The following is a 25324-nucleotide window of genomic DNA, read 5'->3' as shown; positions in this document are numbered from 1 at the left end:
CCTGGCATTAATATATCCTCTTTACCTTACATCCTGTTTCGGCTGGCGGTGGTAATAAGTTGCGTAACATCATTTGTCGTAGGGTAGCAACAGAGTTCACAGTTTCCACATTGGCTGTTAGTGTTTTAGCATAGTCATATACAGTAGGCAAGAAAATTAGCAGTATTCAATTCACAGTTTATGTAACGCAGCTCAATTCTAAATCGACGACAATACTGCCTCATCACGAGCGCATTGTCACTACCACAAGCATCATTCTGCAAAAACCGACAACGTTTGCGTAACACAACGTCCGTTTAGAATATCCATCATAAAGTCAAATTTCAAATCTGTCTAACCCAAGAAAGTCCGGTATTAAAATCGCGTCAAACGCACACCATTACTGCACACAGTGCCTCCTTTCGTACCGCCTGTCCTTTCATCCGCCTGTCCCTCACCCGCTTGCATAGTCTATTGCACTGTTCATGATCTGCCTTTACCAGTAACATATGCTGCGTCCATATGAGTAACTCCATTTACATTGGAGTGCGTTACGTCCATTGGGATTCGTAACGTCACATACAAAGGAAATTATATATATATATATATATATATATATATATATATATATATATATATATACAATTTGTACAGAAACCAGATGGCGGTCATAAGAGTCGAGGGGCATTAAAGGGAAGCAGTGGTTGGGAAAGGAGTGAGACAGGGTTGTAGCCTCTCCCCGATGTTATTCAATCTGTATATTGAGCAAGCAGTAAAGGAAACAAAAGAAAAATTTGGAGTAGGTATTAAAATTCATGGAGAAGAAGTAAAAACTTTGAAGTTCGCCGATGACATTGTAATTCTGTCAGAGACGGCAAAGGACTTGGAAGAGCAGTTGAACGGAATGGACAGTGTCTTGAAAGGAGGATATAAGGTGAACATGAACAAAAGTAAAACGAGAATAATGGAATGTAGTCAAATTAAATCGGGTGATGCTGAGGGAATTAGATTATGAAATGAGACACTTAAAGTAGTAAAGGAGTTCTGCTATTTAGGAAGTAAAATAATTGATGATGGTCGAAGTAGAGAGGATATAAAATGTAGACTGGCAATGACAAGGAAAGCTTTTCTGAAGAAGAGAAATTTGTTAACATCGAATATAGATTAATGTATCAGGAAGTCGTTTCTGAAAGTATTTGTTTGGAGTGTAGCCATGTATGGAAGTGAAACATGGACGATAACTAGTTTGGACAAGAAGAGAATAGAAGCTTTTCAAATGTGATGCTACAGAAGAATACTGAAGATAAGGTGGATAGATCACGTAACTAATGAGGAGGTATTAAATAGGATTGGGGAGAAGAGAAGTTTGTGGCACAACTTGACTAGAAGAAGGGATCAGTTGGTAGGACATGTTTTGAGGCATCAAGGGATCACAAATTTAGCATTGGAGGGCAGCGTGGAGGGTAAAAATCGTAGAGGGAGACCGAGAGATGAGTACACTAAGCAGATTCAGAAGGATGTAGGTTGCAGTAGGTACTGCGAGATGAAGAAGCTTGCACAGCATAGAGTAGCATGGAGAGCTGCATCAAACCAGTCTCAGGACTGAAGACAAAATATATATATATATATATATATATATATATATATATATATATATATATATATATATATATCAGCATGATTCTTTCTCTCGGGGATATTGTCTTCTCTTATCACTTTTACTTACGTGCATAAGTAAATATGAAACTGGTTCTTGAAGGGCCTCAGTTTTTCATGTACCAACTTTAGATTTTGAACGTGATGACTAAAATATAGTTGCCGTTAACTGTATTGAATGTAATTTTGTTAATTCCTATTTATTGATTGCGAAGCAAGGCTTGAGAGAATTTCGATTGTTGCCGTGGAGTGCCCAAGATGAAACTTACCGAACTCATGGAATCTGTCCAGTTTAAAAGCATGAGCTTTAACGTAAATTAATTATCTGTTGTAATTTTAAAAGGTTCGTACAACGAAATCTCTCGCATCTACATTTACTGTTAACACTTTGATCAATAAATTAATACACTCCTGGAAACTGAAATAAGAACACCGTGAATTCATTGTCCCAGGAAGGGGAAACTTTATTGACACATTCCTGGAGTCAGATACATCACATGATCACACTGACAGAACCACAGGCACATAGACACTGGCAACAGAGCATGCACAATGTCGGCACTAGTACAGTGTATATCCACCTTTCGCAGCAATGCAGGCTGCTATTCTCCCATGGAGACGATCGTAGAGATGTTGGATGTAATCCTGTGGAACGGCTTGCCATGTCATTTCCACCTGGCACCTCAGTTGGACCAGCGTTCGTGCTGGACGTGCAGACCGCGTGAGACGACGCTTCATCTAGTCCCAAACATGCTCAAGGAGAATGGTAAGACGATGGGTTCGATGACGGTTTGGATGTACCGTGCACTATTCAGTGTCCCCTCGACGATCACCAGAGGTGTACGGCCAGTGTAGGAGATCGCTCCCCACACCATGATGCCGGGTGTTGGCCCTGTGTGGCTCGGTCGTATGCAGTCCTGATTATGGCGCTCACCTGCACGGCGCCAAACACGCATACGACCATCAATGGCACCAAGGCAGAAGCGACTCTCATCGCTGAAGACGACACGTCTCCATTCGTCCCTCCAATCACGCCTGTCGCGACACCACTGGAGGCGGGCTGTACGATGTTGGGGCGTGAGCGGAAGACGGCCTAACGGTGTGCGGGACCGTAGCCCAGCTTCATGGAGACGGTTGCGAATGATCCTTGCCGATACCCCAGGAGCAACAGTGTCCCTAATTTGCTGGGAAGTGGCCATGCGGTCCCCTACGGCACTGCGTAGGATCCTACGGTCTTGGCGTGCATCCGTGCGGCGCTGCGGTCCGGTCCCAGGTCGACGGGCACGTGCACCTTCCGCCGACCACTGGCGACAACATCGATGTACTGTGGAGACCTCACGCCCCACGTGTTGAGCAATTCGGCGGTACGTCCACCCGGCCTCCCGCATGCCCACTATACGCCCTCGCTCAAAGTCTGTCAACTGCACATACGGTTCACGTCCACGCTGTCGCGGCATGCTACCAGTGTTAAAGACTGCGATGGAGCTCCGTATGCCACGGCAAACTGGCTGACACTGACGGCGGCGGTGTACAAATGCTGCGCAGCTAGCGCCATTCGACGGCCAACACCGCGGTTCCTGGTGTGTCCGCTGTGCCCTGCGTGTGATCATTGCTTGTACAGCCCTCTCGCAGTGTCCGGAGCAAGTATGGTGGGTCTCACACACCGGTGTCAATGTGTTCTTTTTTCCATTTCCAGGAGTGTAGTTCGGCGCGTAATGGCCGCCCAGAGGCTGCATCGGAAGATGAGCTTCTCGCAGCGCAAATTACTGAAAAATGCTTATTAAAAATAATTAGCCACTGCGAGCATTTTAGGTGACAACTATTACAAAGAAATTCATTTTCTAATAATAATAACAAGTTTATTTTATCAATAAATACAAATAACTTACTTAAAAAATGTGTAGCCTCTCAATGGCTGCCTTCCGTATAGCGAAACAAAACAGTTTGTGTGTCATAAAATGCGTCCTTCCTCCTCGGCCGTACAATCGCGTCTCTTTCGATCCTTTTTTATTTTCATAGACATTAAATAAAGATGCTATAGCTGCATATCAGTTGTTTCAAGAACATTAACAATATCTTTTACACTAATTATATTCATAAAATACGTAAACTACGATTTACAACCGCTAAAAATGTCAATATTTATGTGACGCACCGTCACAAGAGCTACCATCAAGGCTTAAACAACAGTTCACAGGGTTCCCTGCACACAGTCCACCTCCAAACCAGCTAAGCAACTGAACTTCCTAGTCCTCATTGATGATAAAGTTCTCGAACGTTCGAGAAGTTGTTCCTTCTGTTACCATAGACAATAGAAACTTGCAAAAAGCTTCATAAAGTTCAGTCTTCAAGTCGTGATTCATGTTGAAAACTATCGACAGTTACGTGATAGTCTGTAGTCGCTAGTGAACAGCAAGTTATAGCTGACACAGCAGAAACAAAAGGCAGTTACAATGTTCCTCCTCTACAGAAGTTTAGTTCATTAAAGCTTGGTACTCGCTCGTGTATAAGGTACACAACTCATCACTGCAAAGCGTCCCCAGGTGCGTAAGTCGATCTGGGGAGTACCAAATGTTTACAGGGGCAGGACACACAACTCATCGTTGATAAACTTCCATGTGTTTCAAAGAGGTTAAAAAAAGTTCAAAAATGAACGGCGATTCTGTCTGAAAAGTGTGAACTTAACCTAGAATGTAAAGTTCGTTGGTAGCCAGCTGACAATAGCATGCAGTGCCGTCATGAAACAAAGTCTTGCCGCAGCGCTAGCACTGGTTGCCATCTCGGGGTTACGACCCCACGGGGATCCCTGGCGTAAGTTGAGCGTAGGATGCCGGCGCATGGCCTAGCGGTCTGTGAGTGCCCTCCAGCGAATGTAGTCAGCTGGCTGCTTCTGGTGGCGCGGACGCAGGAAGGCAGGCAGGGGGCAGGGGACTGTCAGATTCGCCCATTGCAGCCACGCACCCCAAGGCTGCCGTGGTGGGAGGTTGAGCCGGAGAGGCAAGAATGCGACTGCCGCTAGGAACAAGACATGGCCCGCGCGACATTGTTCTGGCTAGTGCCGCAGGTCAACCACCGTCCCTTCCGACCCGCATGCCAACACGATCAGTAATGGAGTGTGGGTTCCAATGCAATCACAATGACAGTAAAAAACAATACGACTCCAATGGCACAAACGAAACATATCACTAAAGGTAACATAATTACAACGACTACAGAAAGAAACCGACTAGGAGCATGGGATACTGTAGCCTCACATTTTCCCTGTTCGCTTGTGTAATGAATATAGACTTTACAAAGTAACCCTCTCAATGAATTATGTACAAAGGAAAATTCTCTAGTATACCAATAGGGCGTCACATCCTTGCATCTGTTACATGACAGAGGGTCTTGCCATCTACCTCCAGCCAAAATTCAGTTCGATAATACTGATCATTATTCAAAGAAAGTCATTATTTAACACAACTGAAAGCGATTAGAACAGGGTTGAGAGAAAAGATCACATAGGACCAGGAGAGGGTTTCTGTTAGATGATCACTATTAACAAAAACTTATCCATCACTAAGTTCTCCAACATGAACAACATTTAAGTGGCATAACATGCAGTATATACTGCCACAACTGCGCAGTGTAATTTTACAGCCAGTTATTTGCATTCAGATTAAGCTGATAGTGATGTACTATACTCCCTGCTTCACACGTTGTGCTAACATTCCAGTAACGTCTTTCATTTAACATCAGATTACGCTCTCTCCCTGTTTAGGCCATCACCTACAGCTATTCCTTGGTTGCAAACGCCACCGATATTCTCCGCCTCAATATAACATCCACTAGTTTAATAGTTATAGGTCCACTAAGTTCTTAAAGTACTCAGTGTTACACAAACGTTCACATCTTTCACTTAAGGTTTTAAAGCTTCTGAAAAACACATAGCAATCTTAATAACAAGCACAAGGAAAGGAGTGCACTAATTACCGTTGACTAATTAAAATAAAGGTAGTGACGAGATAACACTGTAGTGGCGCTCTCTGCTCTACTCACCGGTGTGCACACTTACATACTCTCGTTACCCTTCGTTCTCTGGCTTCCTCTCTCCATTCGACAATGCTGCACTTAATTGTCTTCCTTGAGGCGTCCTCTCGGATGGGTACTAATTAATAACTCCTCTATGAAAAAAAACTAAAAAACACAAAATTCTCGTCACTGCACTCACTCTGGCCACAAAATCATACCAAGCACAGTCCGCCCAAGCCCATACCTGGCTAATAAATCGTGAGCACAACGCATCGTGCAGTTGGCTTCTAATCCCTAACATCTGAAGCTTCCTCTTTTTTTTAAGTCAAATATCTACAACTAAAAAGTAATACATCGTAGAGAGTTATCACAGCAAATCCAATATCGGAATTCCACTGAGAATCAAACACTTGAACATTTAACTTTCCCGCATAACGTCTAGACACTAAATGGCTCTTTACAACCATGAACATAATTGTACCATTTCGGAGCAACTAGTAAACGTCTGTCACTCGTCTGACCTTCCTCAATCAATTTTTTTAGGTCCTTTAAATATCTTTAAATTAGTCACATGGTGCATCCCGCGTGAACGCTTACTCCTCAAGGTCTCAATCTCAACTACATTCGGGTGCAAAATTCTTCGGACTCTGAATGGGCCACAATACACGTTAAAGAATTCTCGCACAGGTATTTTGCTTCTTAGATGGCCGGTGGGATTTTACCGATACTTTTCCCCCAACAAATAAATTCATTTCTCTAATTGTACCTTCCTGTAGTTTTTTTCCTTATTTGAGCCTGTTTCCTTATCTGCTCGATAGCTAACTACTAGATGCCTGATTTGCAATTATCGGCGTAATTATATATGTATATAATTACACAGATTACACCTATAATTGCAAATCAGGCATCTAGCAGAGTAAAGTACGTCAGCAAAGCGGAATCACAACAAAACGGGACTTTTGAGCGATCCTAAAAAACTTTTGCTATTGTGGGACATTTTGGACAGAAACGGGAATGTCCCGAGAAAAACGGTAAAAATGGACACCTTCACTTACATGTATTCTTGTTCTTTTTATTCTGCTTGGTGGTGCTGTCTGATCGCTACTGCTGCTGGCGTATCGTGCTGACATTCTCACTATAATTTTCATATCAGTATAATGCCGGCCGTGTGGTTGCTCTCGTAATACAAGGAGAAGGGGAAGGCGGGGGGAGCTTGAGTCTTATTGCTTCAGAGTGAAAGAAGAGAGAGAAGGACTCTTTTGGGTGGTGGGGACATAGCACTGTATTTCCAAAGATGAAAATGAACTGATCTCATGGCATTTATTGGCCTTGATATCCCCTTCGGGGTTCGGCCGCATTGTTGCAAGTCTTTTTATGTGACGCCATTTAGGCGACTTGCGTGTCAGTGGTGATGAAAATGAAGATGAAGGATACACAACACCCTGGAATCGAACCCCGGCCCCCTTGCGTGGTAGGCGGTAACACTATCGCTGCGCTTCGGAAGCGGACACTTCCAAAGATACTACTAAATGACAATGGATGCATGTGATAATTCCTCAGTGTTCTCGTGGAAGTGTTGTTAAATATGCATTGAAGAAATGGTTTAACATTTAAATTTCATATATTTACGTATGTCACAGAACGGAAAGTGGTGTCTTTAGACAAATTTGATCTAAATTGTTGGTAGCAGTGGAAGGTTGAGATACTGTGCAGTTGTCTTTTAAGAAACGATCATATCACATATTAATAATGCAGAAACGTATTTCTTGCAGCAATAGGTTATTTTTTACACTGCATAGAGTGCAGGTATTTTTGAAAAAATTGGCCAAAATTGTAAATGGCAATGGATGGTGGAGTGATTACAGGAAATGATTACAGAAAATTTGAAATTTTAGCATTAGGGTTGTGTTAGCCACAGAGTTTGGTACACTAAGTATCAAGAAGTCGATTAATATTGAATAGTACTTCTTCAGATTCGTAGAGAGTGTGTGTAACACATAGCTCGCAGCATCATTCAAATACATCGCTCGCCCCGGCCAGTAGCCAGCGTCAGCTATGAGAGCGTCACGGTGAGGTACGCTTTCATTGCAAGATGACAACTCTTTATAATTTGCATCGTTACACACCCTTTTTGAACCGAAACTTGCTTTGAAATACAAACAAAATTATTATCACGACATACTTTCAACTGAACAAACGAAAACCAATTACCGAGGGATTGTGCATCTTAAAAGGTTTGTTCTACAAAATTTTGAGTGTGCAGCCGCATAATTGTCACGTCTTCTTCTAATATTTCTGCTCTATACCGTCCACGCATATTCAGAGTGAGCCGATATGACTGACCATCCAGCACTTGCTCCGGCCTTTTAAATCCGCGGACTGCTCCAGAGCGCATAAGGTCGCAGATACACAAGGCGCCAGAGGCGTTAATCGGCGGCCAAGAGGCATAACATTCCCCTTAATTTACATCTATGGCAGCGCAATTGATCTACACGATGATACCTTCGCGACATCTGTGTGATTTTATCACAGAAAATGCCAGATTCCATGGTTTGTCCAAGCTGAGGCCACTATATTAAGGAACTCGCCAACCGAATTCACAGACTTTCGAAGCAGCAGATCCTCTTTAACGGAACCCGGAATGTTGCTGTCTTTAGTGGAGTGTGAAAAATCACTTTCACTTTGTGTCTACTGAGGATCCGTCGTATTTTTATGATGGATTACTCATGTGTGGTAGAAAAGACATGGATTTAAAACTTTGCGTGTCTTCTTCTGCATACCTCATGCCCACTACTGGTTTCATTTGTAGTGCCTTACGTATCTGCCGTAGAGAGTGCCCGCTGGCTTCAAAAAATCTTCTGAAGGGTGGAAGCTTATCCTCCAGTCTGTTCTCGTTAGCACTGACGTGTGATCTGTGTATCAGAGTTCTGAAAACATTAATCGTCTGTGAAGGATGGTGGCAGCTATCTTCACGTAAATATATAGCCGTGTTGTTCGGTTTCCGAAGTACTGCATGTCCTAAAGTGCCATTATCTTTGCATCGTTCCAAAACATCCAAAAATGGAAGTACCTTCTTTTTCGACAGATTATATTTAAAAAATTCATTTATCTTCACCATGGGGCTACATTACAAATGTCAAGGCAAAACATGTTCAAACAAAGCTGAAATCTCTTTATCAAAGGATTTGCCTATGAGAAATAACAATTCTGAAAGAGGAGACTTTGTACAATGATACTACATCGGAACTGACTAACATATGAAAACAGTTTAGTTTGAATGATTTTAGTTTGCCAGACGATACGTACAGTCCATGAGAGGTGTACAGAGAACAGACATCAGATATGCAATCTTAGAAAACACATCACCAGCTTTAATGTGACCAGTATAATGGAATACGAAAAACTTCAGTCAAGAGGCACACTTAATGCCTTCAAAGTGATGATTCCAGTGCAAGAGCTAACAAAAGTCAGCACAGCAGAGGTGTGGCCAGAGGGAGTCGTTGTAAGACGGTAACGTGTTATTCGCTCCCAGGGGACAAGAGCCAGAATCCCAGCTTAGCCTGCTTCTATGGAAAATGGAAGGACTAAAGAGCGCCCTAGCACTAACAAACAACAATTTTCTGAAAGCACATGACATATTAATCCTAGTAGAAACTCTGATAACTAAAGCCTTAGAAACAAACTAATTCCACTAACAACATATACCAGCAACACAAGGTCCAATAGGATGGTCTAAACGAGCAATTTCCTGCTTCTTCAAGCGAAAAGTGGGAAAACTACTAAGCACACATCAGGATCAAGACATGCTCGTGATGAATTTCGAAAACCTCTCCGTAATAGCAATGCATGTAGAAACACTAACGCCAATACAAGACACAATAGTGGCCATTATGATGGCCTTCAGACACATGACGCCAGGACGAAACATCATCGTAGTCGGAGATCTCAACTGCAAATTAGACGTCATTAATCACAGAACAAACGAGCTGCTAGACATGATGACAGAGGAAGGGTTCACCCTGGTCAATAACGCAGACGAACGAACATATTTCTCACACTCAGGATGTCTCAATATAAACATAATATTATTGGAAGGAGCCAACATCACACTACATAATTATTGAGAAAGTTACTCAGCAGATGAAGCACCTCTAAAGAAGCACTGCCCAGTCGTGGCCATCTTTCGCTTCCCAAACATCGAGAGCAGAGTAAAAGCTACAACAATTAAAGCCTCGGGGCAGCTAACTAAGCACGTACTGGTGAGAAGACAGTAGAATGGAAAGAATTTGAGAACCACATAACGGGGAAACGACAATGAATCGGCCGTCATAACCCTGGAAAAAACGATGCACTCTGCCCTAATGTACAATCCCAAGAGAAGAGTGCAGAAATGGTTCGACGAAGAATGTCATGGAAAAAGAAAGCTCACCCTCTAGGCACTACGTACGACAAAATCCAGCAAGAGCCCAGAGGATATGAGATCCTACAGCCAAATCAGAAAAGAATACAAAATTCTACTGAATGGTAAACGAAAGGAATACATGGAACAGGAAGCAAACATTATGGTGGAGGAAGCCAGAAAGGACCAAGGCTTACATTGAGGCCACGAAAAGCTCAAGGCAGTGGGCAAATAGATATATCGGTTTTGGAAGAACATTTCAGCAACATTTTCAACATAGATAAAACCAACACCGCATGTGAACCTAAAATTATGGAGACAGACCTACCAGAAACTAACCCATTCACTACGGAAGAGGTACACGAGATAATAGCATCTCTAAAACACAATAAGGCTGCAGGCAGAGATGGAATATGTAATGAACATATCAAAGATTCAACTTGCCTGCTACTCCAGCCAACAATAGAGATATTAAACTTATGTCTACAAGAGTGCAGCATACCAGAAATACGGAGGATGTCGACAATTAAGATGCCATTTAAAGGGAAAAGCAACCAAATGGAACTGAACTCATACAAGAGAATTGCTCTGGAAAAGTGCACGTTGAAGGTACTAACAAGCGTTATCATAAAGAAAATTTCAGAAGAAGTAGACCAGAAGATCCCGGAAGAACAGTTCGGATACTTGAAAGGCAGGAGCAAGCTACACGCCATTAGCAACCTTATACATGAAACACAGGACGCATTAAGACGTCCCCAAGGAAAATTCCACGCATTCTTCATAGATTATACTAAGGCCTTCGATAAACTAAGGCGCCGGCCGCTGTGGTCGAACGGGTCTAGGCCCTTCATTCCGGAACAACGCGGCTGATACGGTCTCAGGTTCGAATTCTGCCTCGGGCATGGATGTGTGTGATGACCTTAGGTAAGTTAGGTTTAAGTAGTTCTAAGTCTAGGGGATTGATGGCCTCAGATGTTAAGTCGCAAAGTGCTAAGAGCCATTTGAACCATTTGATAAACTAAACAGGTGCCCTCTAATCTCAAAACTATAATCAATAACAGGGAAAGATAAACTTACAACGTTGATCCATAACATGCTGACGGCCAACTTAATTCAGATCGCAGACAACGTAAGCATGTGAAAACGATAACACAAACCAACGGCGTATTGCAGGGAGACCCACTAAGCACTTTACTTTTCAATATTGCCAATACGGTGAGAACGAAGTCTTTCGCGACGGCACTGTTGAATAAAATATTCTCGGACATCTTGCCGCGTCAAATCTTGGTAAAACCTCGATCTTTCGACGATATTCACCACCATCGTTATCGTCAGGAAATCGTCAGTTTCCTGACGATGACGATGGTGGTGAATATCGTCGAAAGCTCGAGGGTTTACCAAGATTTGACGCGGCAAGAAGTCCGAGATTATTTTATTCGCCACATACGATGTTGTACAGATGACAAGAAACGGAGGACGTCAAAATCTGCATACATGTAACCAACAAACTCGAGAAGTGGGAGCAGGAGAACAAAATCGAAATTAACATGGGAAAAACCGTAACGACAACGTTCCGCAACGGATGTCGAGAAGCTGATGAGGATAGAATATATCTTGGGATGGAACTTCTTATGACAGTCAATAGCTTCCAATAGCTGACACTGACTCTCTAAACCACTGCCAGATCATTCCGATTACATGTAAAATCTCGGTCAGCAGCTGTCACAAAAGCCATGTTTGACATCAAGGCAATATCCAAACTGTCGCTGGAAACAGCCATGGCCTTGTTCCCCTCGAAAATAGTTCCCATCGCAACCTATGGAATAGATCTCATTTGGGAAAAGTTGAATCTAAAAGACCTTAGAACTCGGGAAGCAGCTAAGTCACGCTTCATGAAAGCCGCCCCATGTGTTTCAAATAGTCGAGGATAGTATACGAATTGGCCAGGGAACCCTTTTTCATAGAGGCACTGCATATGAGGCTCCCATCCACCGACAACTCTAATAAATTCCTACATGAAAGAGAGAAGAAGAGAAGGGAAATTTGACTGGGCTTTTATACGACAGAATCCATGACGAACAAGTCCTGGACTAACACAAATCAAGAACTACGACACCTGGTGAACTCAGTAGCAGTGCATGGATACCACCAGAAAATATGCAAAAACAAAAGTTTCCACGACCCCGGCAGCAACTGTGTGTGTAAACTGTGAGACCAACCATGTCACCGTTACCATGTGATTAACTGTCATAAACGAGTAAAATCACTGGTAAAAATCTGTAATTAATGAACAATGTGAACATTGAAATGTGACGAACAAGGTGTGATATCACAAAGCTATGTAATTTATGTAGCTTATGCTCAACTTGTGCGTATTTTATCTAATAATAACTATGCAATGATATTGACTGTCTCATTAATAAGTCCACACCCAAAAGTAGTCAAAAGATATTTAGTCAGACCCGATATTTTAAACGTCCTAAACAGTCACTCACCCACGACTACTTGCGAGTTAACACAGTCAGTCGATCAGTAGGCTTCTTGTAATGAAGTGCTCGCTATTATGTTTCGTAATCTGCACGAAACGCGAAACGCGGAGTTTATATACGACATGAAAGGCTTACACGCGTATATCTCTTAAAATAAACTACTCACAACGCTCGAACTTCCACAAAACACTTAATAGTTTAGTCGCTTTTCGTCAACAACACGAGAACCGGTCAAATATGCGAATTTCATCAATCTGGTAGAATTTTGATCAGCGCGGTTTAACATAGGTGTTTACCAGAAGACGGCTCCCGAGTGATTCTCTCGGCTCACACATAGATCTGGGGCACAAAGCCCTACCCAGAGGTGCGGGAAACGCTAATTTTCTCTTAGTTAGTCTATTAAGCAGCCAATCAGATCATCTCGAGCACTTCTATACTCGCTGTACTTCTAATGTCGGCCAGTCAGTTTCCCACAATAATTTAGAAAAAAATGGGTTCAAATGGCTCTGAGCACTATGGTACTCAACTGCTGTGGTCATCAGTCCCCTAGAACGAATAACTAATTAAACCTAACTAACCCTAGGACATCACACACATCCATGCCCGAGGCAGGATTCGAACCTGCGACCGTAGCGGTCGCGTGGTTCCAGACTGTAGCGCCTAGAACCGCTCGGCAAGTAATATAGACTAGCAGTCTCTTAATTCGGAAACTAAACTTAATTTAATGAAAAAAATACGATACCTTTCTACAAAATAAATTATTGATTAAGTTAATATTCAACGCCCCTTCTGGTTGCCTTTTACAAAATCGAGCTCATTCAGACACACGTCACAAATTCTTCTATTACGCAACAACTTCCTCACTCTTACATTTACACAGCGTTAAGGAAATATCACATTCTTACTTTACGTATGTCCTCTATGCACTGTTTCAGTCTCTCCAAAGCACTCATAACCAAGACACGATGAAATAATAGTTTTCCAAAAGATTTTTAATTACGTCAGTAATTTGTAATAATGAAACTAAAGAAAATTCCATAAAATTAGATTATGTTAACCAGTCCTTTTCGTTGTAATTTGAATTGATACTAGAGATGATTACATAAGAGTCTGTAAGTCATGTTTCAAAATTCCACCACGGTTATTATGTGGCTTAGGTAAACATTTATATCTCCAGAAGTATTGAAGCTATTGATTTGAAATTATAGCTGTGTTTATGTGTTATCCATAAAAATTGGTAGAGTAAGTTTGAAAAAATCGATAATATGTAGAAGTACTTCGTCAGGTTCGTCGAGAGCGTGTGTAACGTATTGTACGCGGCCAGTCAAGTTCACCGCTCGCCCGGCCCATTAGCCAGCATCAGCTGCGCGAGCGTGAAAACCAAAATCTGCCCTCTTCCCGGCTCCACGGCAAGCTATGCTTTCGACGCAAGACTACAACTCGTAATAACTTGATACGTTATACTCTCTGAGCAAACGCTTATGCAGATGAGGAATCACGGTCGTCTCACGCCAAGCAGCACGACACACTTAGTTCTGACCCACTCTAATACATTTTCATGTGTTGCGCAGGTGAGATTGAAGAAAATGATTTAAAATTCGCTGCTCCGTGTAATTTTAACTGTTCGGAACTGGATTTTTTATGGCTACTTGGAAATCGCCATTCTCTTCCAATAGATTAGAAATGTTCCAGCATACCCCAGGTGTAGCCCGCCGCCCTCCCCCCCCCCCTCCCCCCACCACCACCACTGGCCTCTGCAAACCATCGAATGGGTGATTTTGAAATCACAATTACTATAGAGATGACAGACACAGTTACGAGTCATACAGAATTAACTTAGATCGCCAGACTTATCTTTGATCAAGTATTGATTGCTTCAGAAGAAGTTAGTTGACAGTTGTTACTTTCTTCTGGTAATCGTTGGCGACTAAGGTTTCATATCTACATCTGTGTGGTATACGAAATATGGTAAGAACTATCGAGCTACTCATCCTTCGAAAAGGTAAATGAAATTTCCTGTGACTTGGGAAGCTTCATGAATAATACATTGAGTGGCAAAGAAAAACCTATAATTCTTGATATGGGACTGCTGTTAGACTGTGATAAATAAAATGTATTCTCGTCGACTGTTGTTTTTAGTTAAAAACACATTTTTCTATCGCTGAAAGACATCCTGGGCCCTGTGGACTCGCATCAAGTCGACGGAGCTTCTTTTAATGTGTTACTGAATATTTAAAAGACTTATGTAGAGAAGACAACCACTGTTACATCCAAGATTTTCTCGCGTACCACTGACATACTATAATCCGATTAAGATTTTTCCTCTGTAAAAAGTGTTATGTAGGCTGAGAAAAGCTGAGTGCATGCATAATCTCCTTTATTTCACTGCGAAGCCACAGTGCTTTTAGTGCGTCAAAGTGAAATAAATTGTATTACCCACGCACTCAGCTTCATCTCCCGGCAGACTGGTGGCTTCGTCGGATACTGTACATCCACGACGCTGAAGTGCCTGTATTCTAAAGAAGAACGATCAATGTTCCCTCGGAAAGGAATGCATCGCTGAAGGAACACAGCAGCGTTCTCCTTCACAACATACGCACTGCAGCTCTGTATTCTCCCGCCGATACCATGCAGCGGCTTCAAATTAAATGTCCTTCCCTGTACAGGAGCTATATAATGTGTGTACAATTACAAGTTATGGCTTAGGAAAAACGACATATGGAACTTTGGGTCGCTGTGAGTCGTGCACGGTTAACCAAAACGGTTAAGGTGACCACGCGCGTAAAGCGGGAAACCCGGTTTCGAGTCCCGGTCCGGCAAAAATTTTAATTGTCATCATACAGCTTATGATGGTTTGTATTCGCAACTGCGAATACATTTAATGCATTATGTATCTTGCACACTACAGATATGTTGACACCATACGAAGGTACTGTGTAACCAGAAGTTACGTGTTATAGCAACAAGTAACTACAAGACCCCAACGACCCCCTTAAAGTCAATTTAGACAGAATATCATAATGTGAAGTAGAGAAGAGTTATCTTGGCAAATACGACATCTTTGCAGATGAGCTAACACCAAGAAGTTTTGATAACAACAACATTATACATCAACGAGAGTTTTTGTTATGAAAAGAGGAGGAAGAAACCTCAGATTTAATTAATGGACAAATATGCAAATGATATTTGCAATTAATATCTTGAAAGCTAAGCCCAAGGTGATGTTAGTCAGATATAACTTTTATGTGGAAGAGAGTCGTAAGCGTGACGAAGAAATTTAATGCGCCTACAATACTCTTTCACAGAAGAAGTCGCTTGCTGGCTCTCGTCCTGTAAAGACGTGCGAGAACAATTCTTGTCTTAGTATTGAGAGTCCGGAACGCAACGAGATTGTTTTGCGTTCAGAAGTGTTTCTTGCGTGAGGTGATTCAAAAACTTCGGAAACTGATTTTCTAAGCAGAGACAGGAATTGATAGACGCGTTTAACCGTGCATAACGGGTTAATTGGACTTTACTGACGAAACTAGCGAATATTGGACTTGACTTTCAAATAGTTGGAACTAAAAGAAGAGTGGATAGTATATCAAAGGACTACACTCAATTACTCTCGAGTAGGACACAATTACACGACTTCACGAAGTTAATACAATTACGCTGAAGAGTCAAGTTGTCGTAATTGTCAAGAAACTTAATTGTAATAGAACTTACCGTACCAACCAACTGCGTCTGCGTGTGGTGCGAAAGTTATAAAGTATTTAGTGGCCAAGGAACAATAAACTGTTGGTTCCAAGTGAAATATCAAGCGTGGACTACATTATTAAGTGATTTAATGAATGATAGTTAACCAACGACTGTTCAGCAGGGACAGTTTAATCTGAATATCAAAATACCTACTTCATTAATTGAAAAGAGAACTTTTGAACATTTTGTTAACATTACGGTGTAAGGTTCACTCAGACGTGATCAAAGAGTATCTGTGGATCTCGCTTCATACAGGTTCAACAACTCCGTAGCAACGAGCCAACAACGTACGAGAAGACTGATAACTACAATGTTTCCTCGCAATTGGTGCTGTGTACGATGCGGATGAGACAATATTTAACAACTACTGCATATCCGGGCAATGAATCATTCAGTCTTAAATCAGAAGAAGCATCCATCGTACGAGTTCGCAATTCTGTCTCCCGTTCACCAACGGGGACCTACGTCATCGCGCATCGTGTCTCAACTCCACTGCGAGAGCTGTGGCGGTAGCAACTCTACGGCGTCGACAATATCAGCACGCGGTTGGAGTGCGGGGACGCCACTAATGACCCACATTCCAAAGATACATAGCATAGCAAAGAGTATAGTAAATTCTACGTTAACACACTGACAATAAAACTAGAACCCTCTGGAACAGTTTACTCTAGTGGAAGAGGTTCATTTTTAAGTAACTGAATTTCGTTAATTGGATGTTAGCATTCCGTATCAGGTGAGGTTAAATCTAGATATCGGTATGTAGCAAGAGATATTAAATGCGTATGTATCACAACAATTTTAGAAGAGCAAGCGGAACATTCGTTCATTTATTGCAAGTACGGCTAGCATCTGAAAAACATTGCTTTCTAGGTAGGTATAGCGTCACATTTGCTACTCGTTTTGTAAATTTTGAAGAAAACGACGCTATTCAGTACGATACGGACCATGAGATAAACACCCGACTTTCTTAACAAATCCAGAGTCTATCTGCAGACGACAGTGCTGAACAATGAGGCTCAAGAGAGAAGATAATGACTAAGAATGTTTCTCGAGATAAGGGTAAGACGTATTTTCATCCTACTGTTAACAAGTTAAAGTAATCTGAGTGAGACATTAGACTGATGAATGATCATTTCCGACATCACATTGTAAAACCCCAGTTCATCTAAGCACCTTTACTTAGCCCCGAAATGGTAAGTGTTACTTGTCGTACCCTGTCCAAGCTCACGAAAACTTTTATGAGCGTGGTTAAGATTGCAGACCTCAACGAGAAGAAACACTGTCGCCACCAGTATTGCTCCTCCTACATTTTCTAGAGCGAACTGGATTTCGTCAGCTAGTATGACTGTTGATTGAATACTTAATACAATTTAGTAAAGTTAATTACTCTTCATTCTCCAAGCAAGACCAATTATTGAACTTAAGAAACATGAAATACTGCTTAAATAGGACTGTTGATAATTAATAAGTAGGTGTCAGACGAAATATTACAGTTGACATGCTTTATTTCCAAGTTCACGCGTAAATGGGGAGTACATCTACGGCTTGCACGCTGGTGCCTGCTCACTGCTAGCGTGAAGCGCAACTAACATTTACTGAAGTCCAATTGGAATGAAGGAACGGAAATTAGGACACGTTCACACACATTCATACAATAGGACAATTACTACAATTTGATACATAATCACGAGCTCAAGTCATTGTGGCTCTCTTTAGTCTCAATAAGGCTGCGCACCACGTGGCTACTATTTGATCGAGCGCCCCAAGGGAAGTGGAGCAAGGACATGGCAATCGGATGCAATCAGTTAATTATGAAGAAAGCAGTTTAGTTAAACCCAATCGCATCCCAGTTTAATGTACGGTGTCAGACTCTGATACGCTACAGAACGCAGGGGCAAACACGTGTTGCAGTGACACACGATTTTCTACAAAGCATTCAAGGGGGCAAGGGAAGATAATACACGTACAAGAATTCACTCATACCACACTCAAACCTAACCAAGACAACTACTAATACATCAAGTCCGTCTGACGCCGAATGATCCTTTCTGCCGCTCTGCCTGCACCTGGGAAGTTTCGTTTAGTGGGGCAGGTCTCAAATAATTTATCTCGAAGTAAGAATGTCTACTATTCGATGTCTGAATAATAAATATTGAGTTAATCTGAAGTGACTTAAATATTTCACTATGAATTTACGTTGTGCTCAATCGCGCCTAACACAATGCTCTAAGCAGAGCGTTCCCTCATCAGTTACTCATTAGTTACCAGCCTCGGCACAGACAACGACCACTGACCACTCTCCAATTCTGCACAAAACCGACGCTACCCCTACCCAACGCCCGAACTAGTTAGAGGCATAGCTGCCTCGACCAACCTGACAATAACACCTGAAGCTTGAAGGAGGTAGACCTCTCTGTCCAGAGCAGAGAGACTGAGAGATTGGCCATCCTGCACCAGAGTAGAAGACAAGCAGCTTCCCGTCTGCTCTGGGCAGACGACTCTGTGTCCACAACCATTACCAATTACTGTTACCAGTAACTTCATATCACACAATAAACTAATAATACATTGTCACGCCACGCATACCCAGTAGCACTCAAAGGGGAGGGAACATATATCTACAGAATTTAACTACGACATGAAATTTCAAATTGATCATTGGGTAACGTTAACAAACAGCAACCTTCACTTTTGTCCAACCTGTACAATCTCATCTAATGCGTCCTGCTCAGCCTCCTCCAGGGAGTGCGAGAAACATGGTGAAATAAGAGATGGAAGGTGTCCGTCACACACCGTCGTAGGCAGTAGCTTTATAAAGCGACTCCATTGGGTCGTTTCAACATCAAGCCCTGAGATATGATAAGTTACCTACTCAACTGGGCTTTGTACCGGTTCTAACGTTTAGCTCCAGACTGTCGATTTAATATTTAGAAGTATTTCGTGCATTCTCTCTCTCTCTCTCTCTCTCTCTCTCTCTCTCTCTCTCTCTCTCTCTCTCTCTCTCTCTCTGTTTCTCTCTCTCTGCCTCTGTCTTTGGCTCATTCCGTCTCCTCTTACTGTCATTATTGCCGTATTCATTGTGTGCACATACGGTCATTTGTTTCAATTGTCTGTATGTTGTGTTTATGAATCTACCACTTTCCTAGTCTGGTGTGGGAAGCCATAGAAGAAATACACTCAGGATCGCGGGTGTGTCAGGTCACTTGTCCTTAACAGGATGCAATTCGGTTCACGAGTGGATCACAATGCAACGCTCTACGCGTTAAATGATGCTGGTGCCAGTCGATCCATTCTGTTATTATACGGGAAAACTTCATAAATAAAACTCATCTGCATACAGCGTCTTGCAACATTTTTTTTCCTTGAGGGTCAAAAAAAAATCGTTCAAATGGCTCTGAGCACTATGGGACTTAACTTCCGTGGTCATCAGTCCCCTAGAACTTAGAACTACTTAAACCTGACTAACCTAAGGACATCACGCACATCCATGCCCGAGGCAGGATTCGAACCTGCGACCACAGCGGTCGCGCGGTTCCAGAGTGTAACGCCTAGCAGCAGTAGCACTGATCAGCTGTACCATTGTATTACTCCATCAGCAGGTTACACTGAATTGCTTCCAGTCAGATATAATAGCAATTAACTGAAAACAGCGAAAACGGGCGTTGGCGACATTTATGACAAAAGTGATCAGTTTCTTTTCGATTTTAGTTTTAACATGGCCAAAGTGTATATTAGCTTGTCAGTGGCCGTGAAGTAACGAAGCTGATACGCAATAGAAAAGCCAGTATGAAATAATGATAGTATTGTGAAAAGGACTGATTTATACTCACAATATAGCGGAGATGTTGAGTCGCGGATAGGTACAACAAAGAGACTGTCAAACAAGTAAGCTTTCTACCAAAAAGGCCTTCTTCCAAGTGAGACAACACACACACACACACACACACACACACATAGACTCACGCAAACGCAGCTGACACGCACATGTCTCTAGATGTCGAAGCTAAGTGTGTGTGTGTGTGTGTGTGTGTGTTTTGTCTAATTCGGAAGAAACCCTTTTTGATCGAAAACTTACATGTTCGACAGTCTTTTTGTTGTGCCTATCTGCGACCCAACATCTCCGCTATATGGTGAGTAGTAATCTATCCTTTCCATTACCATCAAGACACCGTCATAATATCTCGTAGCTACAGAACAAGACCAAATATTTCTGTGTCAACGTGTAATACGTTTAGAACATCGTGGGATGTCGGTTGAGAAATTAATGTATCCCAGCGATGCTACGAGATCCTAACCAAGTGACCTATCCTGTGAACGTATCGCTCCCCATGAGGCCATGTGAAATAAAAAAACAAAGTCGCGCAACGGATAACTAATTATCTTCCTGAAAATAGGTTTGGTACAATTAAAGATGAAATATGAATATCACAACTCACATACATATATTGATAAAAGTTGCGGTCAAGCTGCTAAATGAAACTAAAAGTCAAAATACAATCTGTTTGACTGCTACATGCATTAATGTGATTCAAGCCACTGAATGAGCAATACAAATAATTACAAACAGGTACAAAAACATGTGCGAAATGCATTGGCACAGGTGGGTGGATTAGAGACAGAAATGATACAAAAACTGTGTCCACGAAAGTCGCTAGTGATTGCGGGTTAAGTTGACAGCCGAAATAAAAGACCCAGTACGTTCAAGCATCAGTTCTCTCGCCAAAGTGCATATGAGTGCAAGTAACTGGCTGTATGTATTAATTCAGAAAAAATGGAACTTTGAAGCGAAAGCAATAACTTTGCGTTCTTCTCGCCATGCCGTATGAAAATCCCGTTCATGCTTATTACTCTGCTGATACTGAACTGCAGAGTGTGGCTGTAGTAGTGGCTGGTAATTCTAAGTTCATCCCGGCATCTGTGCTCAGCTCTAAAGTGATATCTCCTGGTGCAGTACTGAAGTACGGATATCACAACTGAAGATCTAGGACGAAATGGTGTACTGTATCATGCCCTGAGACGAAATGTCTCTCTATTTTCCTCCACAAAATTTATCTCATTCTGCCAGTGCTGAAACCTCGGTAGCCAGTAGCAGTATACTTACTGAGTTCTGACCAGTAAAAAATTTGTAACGATTGCAACAGTTTCCCTTCTCCCACCGAAACTGCTATGGTGAACCAATACTGCTCCGTTCTATGTTAAAATGTGGCAATAGACAGAAATTCTCTTCCACTGTGTGTGCGTTTTCGCGTTTTGTCCAATAGAAAAAGCTGCACGTCTGCACTTGTGAGTGTCCAAGACCGCTACGACATTATCATGCGCCAACCGTGGACCTCCTTTCAGAGTACAAATATCTACTCCAGCATTCTCCTCCGGCCCCCAATTGCTACGTCCCATGTCGAGTGTGTCGTATTTTTCTCTTCACAGGCCTCGTCTTTTCTGAAAAACGTTCTTTAAGCCCCTTGAAGACTGAAAATTTACAACTTGTCCGTTGCTACCACGGCGACTGCCCAGGGACCTCACATCTGTCGAAAAACAGTGCTAATTTCCCACCATGTATCTGAATGGATCCTAGCTTTCAGCAGAAACATTTTTAGAGTCTGTACATCATGCTCCCCTCAGAGCTCTTGTGTGTTCTCACATCTGGGTAGTTGCCTCAAGTTGCAGGAAAGCACCCGTAAATCTTAAAGGGAACAATATTACTTAGATTTGCAATTACTGCTATCAGATGTAGTTGTGTGCACACTTTCAAGCAGCGTGTATAATTTAAATGGACTGGGCAGTCTTACCTGAACAATGATTTATCAATAATCTTATAGACCACTTTTTGAGAAACCAGTAACATCAATCTGTCTTCGGTTTTAAAATTGATGCTGATGTACTGATGCTGGGACTCGTCTGTAGCAGAAGTACAACAAAGAAACTTTCCTTTGGCTTGAGATATATTTGTCAAATTTGCTTTGGTGGGCACAGGGTTAACGTGCCTCATGGCATGGATTATGGTATGCATTTGGGTGTCCTGCTTCTACGGTCACAACTTTAAATTCACATTCACACTTAACAACAATCCTCAACACAAGTACTCATATCTGCTGGCGTGTGGGTAAACTTCTGTTCGGATGACATGAAAATAACAGAGCACCAGTTCACAAAGCTGCAGCCACACTTACTATTTGCTTTCACAACAGTCAAGAGAAAAAGCATTGCCTTAAGAATCATGGATGGTATGTTGGTCAAATTCACTGATACTCAAAGTCAATTTGACAATTATTTATTAGACATTCACGCTTACAGTAATATAATCTTAAATCTTTCATATTTTAGATATTCTGCATATCAACATTATTAAAAAAAACATTCACAAGGACGGAAACCTACAACAGCACCAACGCGAGCCGCAGCACGGCTCGATGTCCGACATTCGTCGGGAAGTGGCTGTGGAGCAGTGAGGCACCAACCAGTTTTTTTAGTTTTTTTTATCGTTCTTGGGCGTCATTTCGTCGAACTATCCTGGAATACCGACAGGAATGTTCCTCGTCGCTCCTCCACGACAACGCCCCAGCCCGTAACGTCAACTTCATGTGCGAGTTTTGGATCGCTCTCCGTGTTGGCCGGATTTGGATCCAGTCGACTTCTGATTGTTCGGCTAATTGAATAGTGGAAGACCACCGCTACGACGCAATATATTTTTTTTAAATAGAGGTGGACCTCCTCCACGCCACACCGACATGATGGCTGAATAGGTCTACTGCCATCTCTGCATAAGGGTTAGTTTTCACTAATGAGAGGTGTCGCAAGATGTGGGTACGGCTATGTTTGCGTACGTCTGGTTAAGGTTAACCATTAATACGAGCTCATCTGGAGATAGATTGGGTCGAAGTCGAACGAAGGGTAGTGGTTTGAATGGCAGAGGAAGAAAAGTGCCAAGGCAGGAGCTAAGGGAAGAAAACCTCTGCGATAGCTAGGTCGGGTGATAAGAGCAGTAGCGGATGTCTTGCTGCCTGCGATAGGTAGTGCAAGGGTAGGCTTTGTTAGTAGTGGGTATCAAGCATGTCGATACCTTTGACGTTGTGCGGTGGTGTTGTTCGGAGGCTGGCGCTGGGTGCCGGTGTTGAGCTCTCGTTCAGCGTCAGCAACCTGCAACAGTTAGGTTTATTATTGTGTCACCTAGGACATATATCGGATATACAGTGTAAGGTAATGTTGGCGGTTTGCTTGAGCCTCAGTGAGCGAGCTCGTCGGTGTCCCTTCTGTGGTCTGTTGGTCGGCTCTAATAGCAGCTGGTAATTACCAGTCAGTGTTGCTGATATGCAGGGGCTTGGTGACGTTTGTCGTTTGTTAGTGTATATTAGTTTACCATAGGTGGCTATGCCCTAGCTAGTAGTGTCTTTGGCCGCTTGTGCTTCCACCTATGGTTGTGATCGTAATTTCCCAGAGTGAGGATGAAAAGATTGTTCGAGTGTCTCGAGCTCCTGTATAGTTGTGTGGCGTGTTCTTTGAATACTTCCTTGAGGGTATCAAGGGGGTAGTTATGGTGAAGATCCACAGTGCGTGTGTAGCGTGGAGCGTTGCTAATGATGAGCAGCACTTTGTTCTGTATGATCTGCAGGCGGCACACTCGTGTTCGAGCTGCATATCCCCAGACGGGAGCTGTTTACGTCATCAGAGGTCTAATCAGTGTCATGCATATGGACCTCGACACCCTCCTATTCAGTGTGCTTTCCCTGTTGAACATTGGGTAGAGCTGTTTGAGCCTCGCATGCGCTCTGTTGGCAACGTACTTGATGTTGTCCCCCCATGTAAGTTTCCGGTCCAGCCAGACACCTAGGTCTATGACTTTCTCTCGGAAACGTATTGTATGTAATGTCATCGGTCTATTGTGTTGATGTTTGCGCAGTAGTTTCGGTCTACGTGTGAACAGAACTGCTTCGCACTTGTCGACGTTTACTTTAATACGCCATCGCACCAACCAAGGCTCAGCTGTTGTGAGTGATGTCTGTATTCGTGAAGTGATGTTCGACGGCTTCCAATCTTGCGCAAGGATGGCGGTGTCATCCGCGTAGATGGCTAATGTCGTGTTTTGTGTTGCTGGGAAGTCGTTAATGTACAGGATAAACAAGATGTGCCCTAGAATGCTTCCTTGGGGTACTCCAGCTTGGATACCATGTTGTGTTCATTCTTTATCGTGCACGTTAGTGTTGAAACACCTGTTCGTGAGATATGAGTGTTTGAGACGTACGAGCACGTCCGGGAAACCAGCTTCGCTTAGTTTGCGTATGCGTCCATTGTGCCAGAGGCGGTCGAAAGCCTTTTCGATGTCCAGGAACAGGGCTCCTGTGGCTTTGTTCGTGTTGTAGCCGTCTGTTATATGTTCGACTACGCCGAGAAGTTTTTGTGTTGTAGAGTGGTGATTCCTAAAGCCGAATTGCTCCGTTCTTAGGGTGTCGGTGGCGATGCAATGCCTATTGATACGTTTTAATATTACCTTCTCAACAATCTTGCTGAGCGAACACAGCAGACTGATGGGTCGGTAATTTTGTGGGAGAGATTGGTCTTTCCCTGGCTTCCTGAACATCCAGATCTTGGCCGCTTTCCAAAAGTCAGGGAAGTGTTGGAGTTTCAGGATGGCGTTCATTAAGTGTGTAAGGTATTCTACGGCTTTCCCCGTGAACTCCTGGAGGACACGGTTTTAAATGCCATCAGGCCCAGGGGCTTTCCTAGCGTTGGTGTGATTGATAGCCCATGTGATTTCATTTGTGCTTGTGCGTCCAATTTTCTTTGCGCGATGGCTGGGCCACAAGTCTTGTAACCTCCTAGTCCGGTTCAAGTGTGAATACTGGGTCTGAGGGAACCAGATTCGGCATGAAGGCGCTGCAAGTATTGTGGCCATAAGCTGTGCCTTCTCCGTCGAGGAGTAGGCGATGCCGTCTGGTCCTTGCAATGTGGGAATGTAATGTTTCTCCCTGGTGAAGTGTCTGGCTAACTGCCATACGCCAGGACGTGTGGTATCTAGCCCAGCGAGTTTCTGTCCCCATTGTTCTTTTTTGAATGT

This window comes from Schistocerca gregaria, chromosome 3 (genome assembly GCF_023897955.1).
Source record: "Schistocerca gregaria isolate iqSchGreg1 chromosome 3, iqSchGreg1.2, whole genome shotgun sequence".
Taxonomy (NCBI): Eukaryota; Metazoa; Arthropoda; class Insecta; order Orthoptera; family Acrididae; genus Schistocerca; species Schistocerca gregaria.
Note: the sequence above shows the minus strand (reverse complement) of the source record.